The following is a 16,975-nucleotide window of genomic DNA, read 5'->3' as shown; positions in this document are numbered from 1 at the left end:
TGAGAAACTACTTTAGTCAGAGGGTGGTAAATCTGTGGAATTTGAGCTGTTGAGGCCAAGCCATTGGGTGCACTTAAGGCAGAGATAGATAGGTTCTTGGTGAGCCAAGGCATCAAAGGGTATGAGGCAGGGGAGTGGAGATGACTGGAAGAATTTGATCAGCCCATCACTGAATGGTGCAGCAGACTCGAAGGGCCAAATGGCCCACTTCTGCTCTTATATCTTATGGTCTCAAGTATGGAAGCGAAACCCAGGCACCGATTTCTTAACGCAAACTGTTCAACAGATCCCTTAATCTATTAGTTGAAGCAAAGATTCAGTTGAGACAGAGGGTTACTGCCACTTATGGTACTGACCTGCAATGACTTTCACAGACATCTGGCAAGGTTTATGATTTAATTGCAAATTATGTACAATTAGGAAATAACACGAACACTATAGTGCATTTACTTCAAACAAAATTTAACCAAGTAACCCATAGTATACTTGAACACCATCTTCTAACATACCAAATTCCTCAAACCTTCATTACAAACAAAAACATGAAATACAAACAGATGGCTCCAGCAAATACAGGAATTGCTAAAACATTAAAGCTAGAATCAAAGATATATACTAGCTTCCAATGTAATAATCACAACACAAATAAGCTGCCGGCATTCAATAAAATTATAGCTAATCCAACAGTGCAGCAACATCTTTCAATCTGTCTTCATGTCTCCAACTATAGTTACCCTACTTTGATCCAATTTCCCCACATCTCTTCCATGAAACTCAGGAACTCAGCTGCTCCTAGACCTTTCTGCTGCCAACACACCATAGCTGAGTAGAATTCCTCCTAGAAGGTCAAATAATTCTTACTTAGATAGGTCTCAGAAGCAGCTTTCCTCATCTGGGATGTGCTCTGTAATCCATATGGAGAGAACAGTGATGAACTGACAAACTGCATTACATCAAAGCCATACTGAACAGGGAGACAGCATTCAGATGGAGATAGGGAGGAGACAAGGCTGTTTTGGAGGGAACTGAAGGAGAAGATTGCCCAAGGCAAGGACAGAAGGAAGATGGAGAGGAAATTACAGTAGAACAACACAAAGGATGTGTGCAGTGGTTTGCAATCACAGGGCTCAGAAAGACCAGGTGATTGAAGGGGACTGGGACAGGGCCAACGAGTTAAATGGGTTTTTCCAACAGTTTGATGAGGCTTCTGTTTACCACTCTACAACCCATCCACCCCCCCCCCCCAGTTCCTCCCCTCTCCCTCAGTCCCTCTCCAAGGACACCAGAGAGCCAACAACCACAGACACATGAACTGCCACTGCTGAGCAGAAGAGAGGTCAGCAGACTTCACCAGGCAAGGTTGTGGACCCGGACAGCATCAGCCCAGTTCTGATGAAGGGTCTTGGTCTGAAATGTTGACCACACTTTTTTCCATTGAAGCAAAAATAGTCTGCTGAGTTCCTCTAGCATTTTGTGTTGCTTGGATTTCCAGCATCTGGAGAACTTTCTCTTGTTTGTGATCAATAAAAGGAGCCACTCTTAAATATCAGTTTCTACAATGGATGCAACTAGATACCCTCACTTTTTTTTGCAAGCTGATTATGAAAATTACTTTACAAGGATGGTGCCAAAATAAAACCACCCCCCACTGTTCCAACACCTGGGAAAGCCAAATTTACCAAGAACTCGGATAAAAGCCTGCATCTGAAAGAGGAGTATCCAGTATTAGATTTCTAAATTGTTTTTGTTTGTGAATTGTACAAGTGAAATACATTTGCTAGTTTGTTATCCTCTGAAAGACAAAGATTCTTTTCTTCAGGTGCAGTTTATAATAAAGAAATCAACTTCAGAAGACCCTGGGTCAATTTCAGCCAGGGATCCTCCTAATCTGTTTCTCATGAAGGGTCTCTGTCCCAAAATGTACAGCATGCTTCTCTTCCCAGGAACTTAGCCTGACTTGTTGAGTATACAGTCGGCCCTCCTTAACCGCAGGGGATTGGTTCCGGGACCCCTCGGGGATACCAAAATTTGTGGATGCTCAAGTCCCTTATTCAACCTATCTCAATCTAGTGGACCTTAGGACCCAGCTGAACCCCAGACCTTATTTAACCGGTCTCAGTATGATCGACATTAGGACCCAGCGCCAGAGCTCTGAATGCGCAGTGTTTCTGTTCATGAAAATAATCACAATCACAATTGAAAATAAAGTGGAAATAATAAAGTGATTGGACAGAGGTGAAATGCCATCGGCTATTGGAAAAGCATTAGGCTATGTTGGTCAACGACTGGAACAATTTTAAAGGTTAAAGTGAGAAAGGCTCTGCCCCGATGAAAGCTGCAATTATTTTTATTGGGTTTTGGGTTTTTGAGCAATCTGTCCCGAGAACTTCTGTTCCCGAGCCCGCCGCTGAAACATACGTTCTAAGTGTTTTATATGCATAGAAAGATAAAAATATATACTATATACTAAGACAAACATTTGACTAACTGACACTAAATAATACTGGATGTACCTGTCCCGACTTACTTAGTAAGAGAACTTCCGATTTTTTTCGATCCCGATGCACGATAACTGATGCACATCCTCCTGTACACTTTAAATCATCTCTAGATTACTTATAATACCTAATACAATGTAAATGCTATGTAAAATGGTTGTTATACTGCATTGTTTGGGGAATAACGACAAGAAAAAAAAAGTCTGTACATGCTCGAACAAGTGCTGGAACAGCACTTCCGGGTTTTCACAATTCGCAGTTAGCTGAATTTGCGCATGCGGAATCTGCGGATAAGGAGTGCCAACTGTATAAAGCAGTAAGCATGGACACAGGTTCTTTGGCCCACGATGTTCAGAATCAGGTTTACTGTCACCGGCATGTGACAACATTTGTTTGTGACAACATTTGTTTGTGCCAACCACAGTGTTTATTTAAACTACTCATCTGCCTGCACATCCTCCATTCCATTCCTATTCAGGTATCTGTCTAAAAGCCTCTAAAACATTGCAAAAATCCTCTTCCACCATTTCCTCAGCAATGCATCACTCACGATTATGTTGGGGGGAAAACTTGCCTCATTACTCCCATTTAACCCCCCCCCCATCTTAAAACTATGCCCTCTAGTATTTGACATTTCCACCCTGAGGAAAAAAAATTCTGGCTACCTACCATATCTAGGCCCCTCATAATTTAATACAATTCATCCCTCAGTCTTCAACACTGTGTGTAATGAAACTCCACTGCTCCTTCATATTGTAGGAATGACAACGCTTTAAAAGCTATAATGCAGTTTGGGGCTTACTGAAAGGCCCAAAATTGTTGGAAGTTTTGCCAAATTTGCTGATGATACTAAGCTGGGTGGCAGTGTGACATGTGATGAGGATGTTAGGAGAATTCAGGGTGACTTGGATAGGCTGGGTGAGTGGGCAGATACTTGGCAGATGGCGTTTAATGTGAAAAAGTGTGAGGTTATCCACTTTTGGAGTAAGAACAGGAAGGCAGATTATTATCTGAACGGTGTAGAGTTGGGTAAGGGAGAAATACAAAGAGATCTCGGAGTCCTTGTTCATCAGTCACTGAAGGTAAATGAGCAAGTGCAGCAGGCAGTGAAGAAGGCTAATGGAATGTTGGCCTTTATTACAAAGGGAATTGAGTACAAGAGCAAGGAAATCCTCTTGCATTTGTACAGAGCCGTGGTGAGACCACATCTGGAGTATTGTGTACAGTTTTGGTCTCCAGGGTTAAGGAAGGACATCCTGGCTGTAGAGGAAGTGCAGCGTAGACTCACGAGGTTAATTCCTGGGATGTCTGGACTGTCTTACGCAGAGAGGTTAGAGAGACTGGGCTTGTACACGCTAGAATTAAGGAGATTGAGGGGGGATCTGATTGAAACATATAAGATTATTAAGGGATTGGACAAGATAGAGGCAGGAAATATGTTCCAGATGCGGGAGAGTCCAGTACCAGAGGGCATGGTTTGAGAATAAGGGGTAGGTCATTTAGGACAGAGTTAAGGAAAAACTTCTTCTCCCAGAGAGTTGTGGGGCTCTGGAATGCACTGCCTCGGAAGGTAGTGGAGGCCAATTCTCTGGATGCTTTCAAGAAGGAGCTAGATAGGTATCTTATGGATAGGGGAATCAAGGGATATGGGGACAAGGCAGGAACTGGGTATTGATAGTAATTGATCAGCCATGATCTCAAAATGGCGGTGCATGCTCGAAGGGCCGAATGGTCTACTTCTGCACCTATTGTCTATTATGGGGAAAAGGAAATTAGCAACCTGGAATCCTTTCAGAAAATTCCAATGAACCTGTTAAATAATTCAAGTTTCCCTTAGGTGAGCAAGATGAGTCTTGATCTGAATACATTGTTCATTACAGTAAAATATAGACCATTACTTGATTTCCAATTTACCCACGACTATGCACCCGTTTTTAAATGCCAGTAGCAAGATCAAATAAGTATGTCCTTAACTCTCCCGGTAAATGCAAGTATTGTGGAATTCTCCCAAACAATGAGAAGGCAGAAAAGGACATCACCAAACCCCACACCAGGATTGCCATTCATGCTATAGAAAGTGACTCCATGGCCAATGAAACCAAGTTACTTATGAAGTTATCATTTAAATAGATAAAATGCCTTGAGATATCTAGGCAGAAATTCTAAAGTCAGGCACATTCAAAATTTCTCATTTCAGACAATTTCAAATAGATAGATAGATAGATAGATACTTTATTCATCCCCATGGGGAAATTCAACATTTTTTCCAATGTCCCATACACTTATTGTAGCAAAACTAATTACATACAATACTTAACTCAGTATAAATATGATATCCCATTTATAATGAGATTATGTCACAATGAGCTGAATAAACCCTATCTTATATCTTAAAGACAAATGTTGAAAAGACCACAGTAAATGGTGACCTCACAACTAAAAAAATCCTTCAACATTTTCTACCTACAATGGTTAGCAACAGCCTGGAGATCCAAACACAACTTACACAGATAAACTCTGGCTTTGCTTACTTCAGGTAGAAGCAATCCAGATAGTTTTTGTGGAGCTTCTGTCTCAAGTCAACACTACTAACAAAAGACCTTGCATAGTGACATCACAATACCTATTGCAGTCTTGAACAACCCAAGATGAGTCAGATAACCCAAAAATTCAAAGAAAAACCACAATCAATCCCAAAGAGAAAATAAAACAGAGCTTGATCTCAAAAATCAAAACAAAAAAAAGTCAAGTTTTCCATTTTCACAACAAACACCTTAGGCAAGATCCCATTAGATCAGTCCCACTGGCTGTCCATTTTCCATTCACTCACTACAATCATGGTTAGAAAAGACTTCAGAACATTAATAAAGTCAATAGCAATATTCATCTCGTGAAAAGAATGGGAGTCTCCCACAAAGATCACAAAATGTGACATTGTATCATTTCGGCCTTGGTTATAAGGGATCAAAATTTTGTGCAGACGATCAAGTCCATTGTGCTATTATGGAAAATTCAAACTGAATTGCAAAGCAAGATCTTCAAATTCATTGCCCTAACTCAACTTGACAGATGTAGTAATTGTAAGCTAATGATTGCAAACATCTTGTGAAATCCTGGCACAACAGTCAGCTCACAACTTAGAGCCCATAAGAAAGGCCCGCGGGACAAGTTGAGTGGCAATATCTCACACTTAGTCCTAAATTCAGCTGGAAAGCAAATAACATTTATTATAAGATTCAGCTCAGAGCCAGATGCCCAACTTACCTTAGCCTAATCACAGGACAATTTTATAGTGACCAATTAAGCTACCATCTGATAGGTCTTTGGACTGTGGGAGGAAACCAGAAAACCACAAGTTTATGGGGTGCAATGTATAAACTCCTTACACATGGTGTCAGAACAGAACACATGACTCCCCAAGCGCTAAGTGTTGCGCTAACCATTACGTTACTGTTGTGCCACCAAGCTTGGATTATATATGTAGCTTTTTATTATTTAGAGAAATAGCATGATAACAGGCCTTTCCAGTCAACACTGCCTAATTACACCCATATGACCAACTAACAAACTGACTCATACATCCTTACAATGTGGGAGGAAACTGGAAACCCACATGGTAACAGGGAGAACATACAAACAGCAGTGGAACTGAACCCAAGCCGTTGATGCTGTTATGCTAACTGCTACTTTGCAATGAGGTAGAGTCCTTTAAAGTTCAGCATGATTACTACAGGTGGGGGAAAGGAGAAAAAAGGGAGAAAAGCAATTACAATTGTGGATAGATGTCAGAGCAATAGTAAAACATGTTCATAGCTTAACAATTAGGTGAATTTCAACCACTGTGTTCCTATTCATAACGGAGCAGCAAGCAACACCTGCTCCCAGAACAATCCCATTTTCCCATGATGCCTGTAACACGTACTTTCCACATTCCCATGACTTCTACTGCCAATTTACTCAACAGATAATTAACCTACCAACTTTGGGGTGCAGGAAGAAACTCGTGCAGTCAGAGAGAGCAGGCAAACTTCACACAGATGGCACAAGTCAAGATTGAACCCGAGTCACTGGACCAGTTAGGCAGCTATTCGTGCCATTTTGCACAAGTAAAGGTGTTTTAAGATACTATGAAAATTCTCAATGGAATATCAAAATTCTAGCCTCAGTAGAGACGAAGTATCTCTGCTGGGCCAGAAGCTCATGTTTAAGTTTCAGAACTTGAGCACATAACCCAGGTGATAGCCCAAGGTACAACCACAAAAATCTAGGTTGAGCCAGGTGAATTGTTAAAACCAAATCCCTGTGCACGCATGGTGCAGAGGATTTTTTTTGTCTGCAAAAAGCCGAACAAATCTCATGTTATGCTCGTGCACATTTATCCTCCACAATCACTTTTCACAAGATTATTTTGCCCTTTATCTCTATCACTTATGAGATCACACTGCTTGTATATGGTGACACACATGTACTTTGATAACTTTGTCAACTGCTCATTGTATTTCCTACAAAATACTGCCTGACAGCACTTCAAAAGCATTTGGATGCAAAGCACTTTCAGGCATCAAGATGCAAACACTAGCTGCACCTTTTTAAGATATGTTTACAGATCTTGTATTAACAGTTATAAACGATATTTTGGAAATGCACAGTCTGCCCATTACTGATTACACAACATGTACTTCAATAGTCACGTCAAAGATTTGCGAGCACGCTTCTAGAAAATGTGGGAGCTGAGTTGTGGCAAGGGGAAAGAAAAATACTGAGGCATGGCATTCAAACCACAGGGAGACAGTATTGAGGCATGGGAATTTTCTGGGAGAATTGCCAGAGTAAGGTCTTATTGGAAAAAAGCAGTCAATTATAAACACTAGGGTGACTGGAGTGGGGTACGAGGAGGGTTGTGCAGAAATAATGACTTTTTAAAATCTGAATAATATCGTACCAAAACTTCATCATAAAAAAAAACTCTCAATACAACTGGTTATTGTGGTTGTTGGAACTTCACATAAGGAAGGGGCAGGTGCAATGGTAACATACACAGCTCCTTTGTGAATAGTGCATTCAAAACAGGGGTAGAGGGATGGTCTGAAAGAAGTTTTTGGGATATCTATGCACAGAAGAATCTCGTTCAAAATGGAGCAAAACAGCTCTCTACATGAAAAAGCAAAAATCTCATCATCAAAATAAAACACTGGAGTCCCTATATTTAAATGCCACATTAAAAAATGTCCTAGTAGGGATAAATAACAGGATATTTCAAGAGTTAAGTGCCTGCAGAGACTCAAACAGTACACCAACGTGTGGGGGGGGGGGGGGGGGGAGGAGGAGGGGGAGAACAAAATTTGGCAGAACAAGCTATTTCTGATTTTAAAGAGTCAAATATTCCTACAACAAATATTTTTAAAGTAAAAAAACAAACATCAGAATATTTAGGTTTAATCGAATCTTAAAGGAAACACAGACTAGTAAATAACAGAAGCAATGCCTCTATCTAAAACGGCAAACTTGTCTTGATAAGGTGAAATATTATCCAGTTAAAAAGAAAAATCTATATATATATATATATATACACACACACACACACCCCAAACATTAGAGGAACTCAGCAGCTAGAGCACACACGTAGGAGAATAAACAGTCGACGTTTCAGGCCGAGACCCTCCATCAGGTCTCAATAAAATCTCGGCCCGAAACGTCGATTGTTCATTCCCCTCCATAGATGCTACTTGACCCTCTAGGCTCCTCCAGCACTTTGCTCAAGATTTCCAACATCTAAAGGATCTCTTGTGTTAAATCCGGACATTTCTTATTAGTCCATCCATTATAAAAAGTAACTAAATAAGGAAAATGGAGGCAGGCTCAGGATATTTCGGCCCGACCGGTCTTTATTTTAAATAATACGCCTCCCAAAAAAAGGAGGGAAGCCTCCTTTCAGTTCCAAATCATCTTACTGGAAGAGTACAAATTAGTGGTGAAGAGGGATTCACTGGAAAAGGTACTGAGAGATAATAATGAGCAGGGTAGCTTATACTTGAATCAACAGACAGGCCTTAGGTGGATTTAAATCGGCAGAGAAACTTAACGTTTAAGTTGAAATAGGATGATTTTTGGAAGGATGGTGGGGAGGGTGCTGAAGAAGGTAAGGGGTCCGATGACCTCAAGGCTCTCAGGCTTCTCCCACCCCGTTGCCCAGGTGAGCCAGCGTCCCCGGGCTGCACTTGTGCCCCGGCTGGAGATAGTGGAGGTGGAGGGAGGGAGGGAGGAGGGAAGGAACAGCCATCTTGTGACAAAATGGCGCCCGCCGCCGGGGCCCGCAACCCCGGCACCGCTTCCGACATTGAGAAAGAAACTAGAACAAAACTCGCCAAATAGAAATAAACTCACCCGGGCTCGTTCTATCGGGCCGTCGCTGTGTGTATACCGATACCAGATAATAAATAACGCGACGCAGGAGTCCGGATGGAGACGGATCCTGGCTCTCCGGCCTTCCCTTTTTTTGCGCTCCTCTCACTTCCCCCCTCCCCCCACTAAATATAAAAAAACCCTGCTCACTAACGGCCGCCGCTCTCCTCCCGGCTCGTTAGCATAAATTATTCAGCCGCTTGGCCAATCCGGCGCAACCTGCTACCCTACGTTTACAGAACCCGCTCACTTGAATGCCGTCGGCGTGTATTATATATGCGAACGACGTCGGCATACTTTTATCATAAATTAAGGCTGGTTGGGAGGAGGAGGAGATGGTGAGAGTGGGCGGGGAGAATGAACGCCAATGATTCGCGGATGTAAGCGAGATGATCCCGCTGTGTGAGAGCCTTGGTTAGGTGACGGTCAGCCTCGGCCTCGCCCCCTATTGCTGGGAGGTTAGGAGTGCAAATCGGCCAGGTCAATCATGTTCCCAATTCAGGAGAATACAAACACTGCAGACAGTCCGTAAAGTTCAGTTCAACGCATACAGGATGCTGTAGGAACTCAGCAGGCCAGGCAGTATCAATGGAGAGAAATAAACAATCGACATTCTGGGCTGAGACCCTTCATCAGGATTTAAAATTTATTGATTTATCATTGTCACTGCACTGAGAAACAGCTAGAAAAGCTGAGATGCATGCAAATCAGATCATTAAACAGTGCATCGAGGGAGAACAAGGTAAAACAATACAGTACAGAAAAAGTGCAACACAGATAAAAAATAAGGTGCAAGTTTATAACACGTGGTCAGGAGACAAATTTCTCATACCAGGAGACCATTTAGCATGGTAGAAGTTTTCTTTGAGCCAGCTGGTATATGCTTTCCAGGCTATTTTGTATCTTCTGTCTGATGGAAGAGGGGAAATGAGAGAATGTCTTGGGTGACACACACAAAATGCTGCTGGAACGCAGCAGGCCAGGCAGCATCTATAGGGAGAAGCCCTGTCGATGTTTCGGGCCGAGACCCTTTGTCAGGACTCAATGTCTTGAGTGCGTGGGGTCCTTGATTATACCAACAGCTTAATGTTAAAAGTAGCCCACACACTTGATACTTCCTCATCATTTGGTGGGTAGAGAGATTTTTTTTCAATTGAATGGATGGATAAGTTCAATTTCAAGTTTATTGTCATCTGACTGTGTGTGTATATATATATATCCAAACAAAACAACATTCCTCTGGACCTCAGTGCATGCACTCAACATATATCACACACAGCACATAAAAGAAAATAATATACACTATAAATAAGTTAGTAAATTATTATTCAAAACACATGTGTTAAAGAGCATCACAGGTAAACAGTGAGTAGCTCGCTATTCTAATGATGAAACCTTGATAGTGGCAGGTACTCATTAGTCACAGCCTGAGGGAAGAAGCTGTTACCCAGTCTGGCAGTCTAGTCCTGATGCTTCTGTGCCTCCTTCCAGTAGTGAATCAAAGACTCTGTGCGATGGGTGGGAGGTGTCCTCTCCAATGCTTTGGGCCCTTTGTCTGCAACACTCCCAGTAAATATCACAAATAGAGGGAGGGAGACCCTGATAATCCTCTCAGTTTTTACTATCCTCTGCAGGGTTTTGCAGTCCAATCCCTTACAGCTTCCATTCCACACAATGATTCAGCCAGACAGGACATTCTCGATGATACTACTGAAGAAAGTTGTTAAATTGGGGAGCTGTGGAAGCTTCAAACTCCTCAGAAAGTGTAGATGCTGCTGTGTCTTCCTGCCTGGTGAGGAAGTGCTGTGGGTCCGGGTTAGATCATCTGTTATGTGCACACCAAGGAACCTTGATAAGCAGAGACATTGATAAGCAATGGAGAGTGATCAATCTGTGTCCTTGTGAAGTCCACAATCATCTCTTTCATTAGTTAAAATGTGAAGTCCACAATCATCTCTTTCATTAGTTAAAATTATGGCAACAGATGACGGTAAGATTAAGCAGGTAGGAAGAACATCCTGAGTCATCATGAACTCTGAAGCCTGACACAATAACACTTCTGCAGGATCCGCCAGGGCCAGCCTTTTTAACTCCTCTTCCTATTCTCACACGGACATTCCGGTCCATGGAGTCCTTTACTGCTAAGTAGAGGCTAGACCCAGATTAGAGAAACAGCACCTCATTATCCAAATCTCCAACCTGTCCTTATGAACACCAGATTCTCTAAATTCTGGTTACAACTTCCCTCCATTTAACAGCACCAAGGATGGTCTCAAGCCAGCTAGGAAGATGGCGGGGCATGGTGCAAGCAACCCCATCCCATAAAAAAACAGAACTACAGAAATACCAACAAAAGCTCCAAAGACCTCATTCCTGGAAGGATCTTTGCCAAGAAGACATATGAAGTTGTGTGATGAAAGAGGAGGCCATGTCATTAGGTGTGCTTAAAGTGGAGATTGATAGGTTCTTAATTTGTAAGGGTCAAAGGTTATGGGGAGAAGGCAAGAGAATGGGGTTGAGGAAAATTAAATCAGCCATGATGGAATAGGCTAATTCGGCTGCTATGCTTTACGGTCTGATGGAGTGTCAGGTTTCCTGAAAGAGGCGGCTCAGATAGACAGTGTGGTGAAGATGGCCCTGACATTCTTGCCCTCATTGGCCGAGGCACCGAGGTGTCAGGATGCACTTGAAAGTGTGAGTGTAGTTTTGGTCGCCTCGTTGCAGGACAGATGGGATTAAGACAGAGAGACGCAGTTGCCTGGATTGGAGGAATTGGTTTTAAGGGGAGATTGGTTAGCCTGGGACTTTTTTCCCCAGAGCAAAGGAGGCTGAGAGGTGAAATGATAGAAGTATATAAAGTTATGAAAGTCAGAGAGTAGATAGCAAGTATCATACGATAATATTGTCTAAAACTACAGGGCATGAGATTTAGGTGAGAGGGAAGAGGGTTAAAGTTCAAAGTCAATTATCAAAATATCTATATGTAACCATATACAACTATGATTTATTTTCTTGCAGGCATTCACAATAGAACAAAGAAATACTATAGAGTCGATCAAAATCTTCACACAAACATGACAACAGCTGATGTGCAAAAGAAGACAATCTGTGCGAATACAACAAGCAAACAAACAAGTAATGATAAACTGAGGACATGACTTGTAGGGTCACTGAAAGTGAGCCCATGGGTTGTGGAATCAGTTCAGAGTTGAGGTCAGTGAAGTTACCTACACTGTTTCAGGAGCCTGATGGTTGGAGGATAACAACTGGAGATCAGAAATGAGATTAGAGGGGTAAATTTGACTCATGGGGTAGTCGGTGTCTGGAACGAGCTGCCCAAGGAGATGGTGGAGGCAGGAACAGTAAGAATGTTTAAGAGGAAGCGGGGACAGGGACTTGAATGAACATGGAATGTGCATTTAATGCAGAAAGTACAGTTAGTATAGAACGGCATGATGGACAGCATAAAAGCAATGGGCCAAAGGGGCTGTTTCTGCGACACTATGACTTTACTTTCTATAGAGAGCTTTGGCATGATTAAAGAGAGAAAATAGTGTGTGCTGTTAGCATACCTTAAAAAACACCCATTTATTTCTTCTACTAACCGCAGAAAGTGTGTTAAACCTGGAGGGACAAGTTCAAGTAACCCTGAGTGTGAAATCAGCATTGGAGCATTGGATGTCTGCTTCAAAGACCAGTAGGAATCTATTTCTAAAGCATTCTCCACACCCCTCATTTTTCTTTTATTTAAAAAGGAAACAAGATTTGTATTATGAACCACTTCAGAAGTAATTTATTGCTGATGCATTGCCTGGCGCAACCACAGAAAACTATAAATCTTACTACAAACTTAAATGCTTACTGATTATTCTGTGGTCAACTCAAGGTGCATCTGAGGAGGAATTTCTGTTCCCAGAGAGTGGCGAATCTCTGGAGTTCTTGGACCTCCCACAGTGAGGCATAGGCTGAGTGATGAAATGAAATGGCAAAGATCGACAATCTTTGTGTGTGTGTGTGTGTGTGTGTGTGTGTGTGTGTGTGTGTGTGTGTGTGTGTGTGTGTGTGTGTGTGTGTGTGTGTGTGTGTGTGTGTGTGTGTGTGTGTGTGAGAGAGAGAGGTACAAGGTAGCTGAGGCTCAGATGAAGTAAACCATGATCTCATTCAATGGCAGAGATGTTCCCATTTCCTCTGTTTTAATTTAGCGCTGGAAAGCGAGCAGGGAGAGGGAAGAGGGTGTGGCAAACTGAGAAGCGGTTGGGCGGCAAAGGGGGTAGGAAGCCGGTAGAGCTGTTGCCCCACAGCTCCAGTGATCCTGACCTCTGGAGTGGGCATGGCTTCCCTCGGACTGGGAGAAGATACAGGAGCTTGAAAGCCCAGACATCCTGACTCAAGAACAGCTTCTTCCCCACTGCTGTCAGACTTCTGAATCGACCATCTCCTTCACATCCCCTTCCCAATGGTGCTGCCGCATTCTCAAACCCTCAATTCTGGCAGCAGGAGTAACTATGAAGGACGGGAACTATTAGTGTCACGATGACTGGCAGGAGTTACCATGAGTGGCAGGAACTATGATTGTCAGGAGTAACTTTGACTGGTGGGAGTAGCTATCACTAGTTGGAGTAACTATGACTCTCTCCGGTGAGCAATGTGGGCCAGGCGTCACCTCACCAAGTAACACTCTAAGCTAGCTACCTGTACCTCTGGGTATTTTTCTTGCTTCTGGTCCACTGTGTGTCATGCCTCCTCGCAAGTTCAAGTTTAATTGTCATTCAACCATACATCAATATAGCCAAACTAAACAGCGTACCTTGGAGGCCAAGGTGCAAAACACAGTACCAGTAGCCCACAGCATGTAGTACATAGACTTATGATAGCAAAAATACATATAATCACAAAAAAATTATATAGTCTATGTGTGGTAAACGATGTGTATACCTGTCTGGACACGCCCCTCCGCTGACTGCTCTTGTGGCTCCTCCCACAGACCCCTGTATAAAGACGATTGGAGGCACTGCTCCTCCCTCAGTCTCCAAGAGGTTGTGGTCACTTCTCCTGCTAATAAAAGCCTATCGTTCGCCTCCCGTCTCCGAGAGTTTTTGATGGTGCATCACCATGTCTCTGAGTGGAATGGCCTATAGATTGGTGGTGCATGGGATGTTATCCTGGTCTAGGTTGTCTTCCACTGAGCGAATACTGAAGAACAGCACCCACAGGAGGGACCAGCCCCTCAACTCTGTGAGGATCCCAGCATGCCCAGAGGCCTCTGCTCTTTCCCACACTGCCTTGGCCTCTCCTCTGATGACAACGACAGTTACTGTAACAGATGACACCGCGGCACGAGGGCCTGATCCACACAACAATCCAGGTAACGCAGCTACCCCACCGCCAGTCGCACCAATGAGCCAGTGAACCTGACTTACAGAACTCCACATTGCCAATGCCCAAAAGAGTTTTGTGATCACACAAAAAATCGTATAAGACAAACATTTGCACCACTTTTTCGGACTGCACACTGCTGCTGCACAACAACGGAACGCAGCAGGTTTGGGTGACAACACTGTACGCATCCAGTCCAGTTCCATCGCTATCGAGTAACTCGCAGATGGGGCAGACCCACAGTACTTGACGTTCTTCATATCCAGCAGTGTCTTCCAGTATGAACAATTACACTTTGTTTGGACCCAGACAGGCTGCTGCGATGGTGTGTGCTGCTGGCTGGATATCTATACACCACCCGGTGTGGTAACTAAACTGTTATTGTCACTTTAGCATTCCGCTCTGGACTACAACCATTCCACTGCTTTGTATCTATTCACATTCAGATTTAGACTCGTTTATCACATGTACACCGAAACTTTCGACCAAAGGAGGTGCAAGGTGCTCCCTTGCTCCGCTAGCCTACAGGTCACTCTTGGACAGAGTCTATCACCTGCTTAGCTCCCGTCTCCCCCTCCCATGATCAGGGTCACCTGAGGCCATGGGAGCAAGTGGTGGACGGTCGTATGAGCAGCCGGTGCACGTCACAAGTCCTGGTTACGCGACCACTGATGCCAGGCAGACAGTCTCTGAAGAGTATTGATAATAGCTGGTATCACCCGTCTTGGCCAGTAGAAGGCATTGGCAAACCATTCCTGTAGGAAGATTTGTCAAGAACAATCATGGTCAAAGATCATGATCGCCCACATCAAATGATATGGCACATAACAATGATGATGACATCGAAAGCGTACAGTGAAATGTGCCGTTTGTGTTAACCAACATACCCAGGGATGGGTTGGGGGCAGCCCACACATTCCAGTGCCAGGCAGAACAACACAGAACACAAGCGAGGAAACAACACAAGCAAAACTAGTCCAGGTCGTCCCTCCCACCCATCTATACACTCACATACTCAATCCTCCAATCCCAGAATGGACATCTTCAGCTCTCACACCCAGCTAAACTGTCTTCCAACCACAGGACAGACTACATTCAGCTCTCCCACCCACCGATACATGCATGAACATTATCCTCCAGTCCCAGGGTGGACCATCTTCAGCTCTCACACCCACCTGTATATGCGCATACTCCATCCTCCAACCCCAGGACGAACCATCTTCAGCTCTCTCTCCCATCTATTCAGCCCCAGGACCAACCATCTTCCAGCTTCCAGTAAATTTAGATTTGGAGACTTGGGGCTCTGGACATCGGGCCTCGACTTCCAGACTTCTGACTGACCTTCGGGATAGAATGCAGGTCACGCCAATAATGAAGACAGGGGACCCTGGGTGAGGGTCCGGTGCAGGCCTCGAAATGCAGGTTCGCTGATGCCGTCAACGATTATTGTTATATTTATTACTACCGTGAGCACTGTTTACTCTCTGAGATTCGCGTGAGCAAAAGGAATTTAATTGCACCCTAGACAATGAGGAAATCTGAATGTGAATGTGAACGAGGGGGGAGAGAGGGGGAGCAAGTGAGATGAAGAGAGTGGGAGGGAGAGCCAGGGAGAGGGGAGGACGGGTGGGGGGGGGGGGGGAGAGAGAGAGAGAGAGACAGATGGGAAAGGGAGAGTGAGGGAGAGAGAGTGGGAGTAAAGGAGAGGGGGTGAGGGAAAGGGACAGAGAGCGGGAGAGGGCAGAAGAGACACAGATACAGAGAAAAGGAGAGGGAGGGAGAGGGAGGAAGAGAGAAAAGGAGAGAGAAAGGAAGAGAGAGAGAGGGAGATAGAAGACAACAGAGGACGGAAGGGGGAGTGAGTGTGACAGAGAGGGAGAGGGAAAGGGAGAGCGAGAGAAAGGGAGGAGAGGGAAAGAGAGAGAGGGTGGGAGAGACGGAGTGGGAGAAAGGGAAATTGTGAGGGGAGGAGAGGGAGAGGGCAGGTGAGAGAGGGAGAGAGAGGCAGAGGGTGAGGGAATGGGAGAGAGGGAAACAGAGAGATGGGGATGGGAGCAGGAGGCTGAGAGAGAAAAGGAAAGGGGGGAAAGATAAGGAGGAAAGTAGAGTGGTGAAGGGAGAGGAAAGCAAGAGAAAGGGAGGAAAAGGCTTGGGTCAAGAGGGGAGATGGGAGGGAAATGGGAGAGAAAGGGAGAGGGGGAGGAGAATGGGAGAGAGATGTAGAGGGTGGGAGATGGAAAGGACAGCTAGTGAGAGGGAGAGGGATTGGGAGAGAGAGGGAAGGGAGAGAATGGAAGAGGGAGAGAGGGGAGAGAGGTGCAGAGTGAGAGGTAGAGGGAGAGAGAATGAGAGGAGAGAAATGGAGAGGGAGAGCGGGAGGGAGAGTGAGAAGGAATGGGGAGAGAGGGAGGTGAAGATGGAGAGAGGGAAGGAGATGGATAGAGAGTGAGGGAGAGGGAATGGGAGGGAGGGGAGAGGAAGAAAGAGGGAGAAGAATAGAGTGGGAGGAGTGAGAGGGAGAGGTAGGGGGACAGAGAGTGTGGTTCAGGGTGAAGGGGACAGAGAGAAAGAGGGAGAGGGATTGAGAGGGAAACAGAGTGAGAGAGGGAGAGGTAGGGGGAGAGACAGAGAGAGTGGCGGAGGGTGAAGGAGGGGGGAGGGGCAAAGGGAGAACGGGAGAACGAGGCAGAAGGAGGGAG

General features: G+C 44.4%; 1 protein-coding gene across 7 annotated transcripts in view; it reads right to left on the bottom strand.

Annotated features, from left to right (window-relative positions):
- The window catches only part of LOC140718277 (protein PRRC2A-like), a 132,583-nt gene extending 123,542 nt beyond the window's left edge, over positions 1-9,041 (bottom strand). For all 7 annotated transcript variants that reach the window (XM_073031802.1, XM_073031829.1, XM_073031821.1 and 4 more), the window contains exon 1: positions 8,883-9,041. The gene's annotated coding sequence lies outside the window, so the exon portion shown is untranslated. The remainder of the gene's footprint in view (positions 1-8,882) is intronic.
- Between the last annotated feature and the right edge of the window lie 7,934 nt (positions 9,042-16,975).

The sequence above is a fragment of the Hemitrygon akajei genome, chromosome 2, assembly GCF_048418815.1.
Source record: "Hemitrygon akajei chromosome 2, sHemAka1.3, whole genome shotgun sequence".
Taxonomy (NCBI): Eukaryota; Metazoa; Chordata; class Chondrichthyes; order Myliobatiformes; family Dasyatidae; genus Hemitrygon; species Hemitrygon akajei.
Note: the sequence above shows the minus strand (reverse complement) of the source record. Positions and strands in the feature narration are given on the sequence as shown.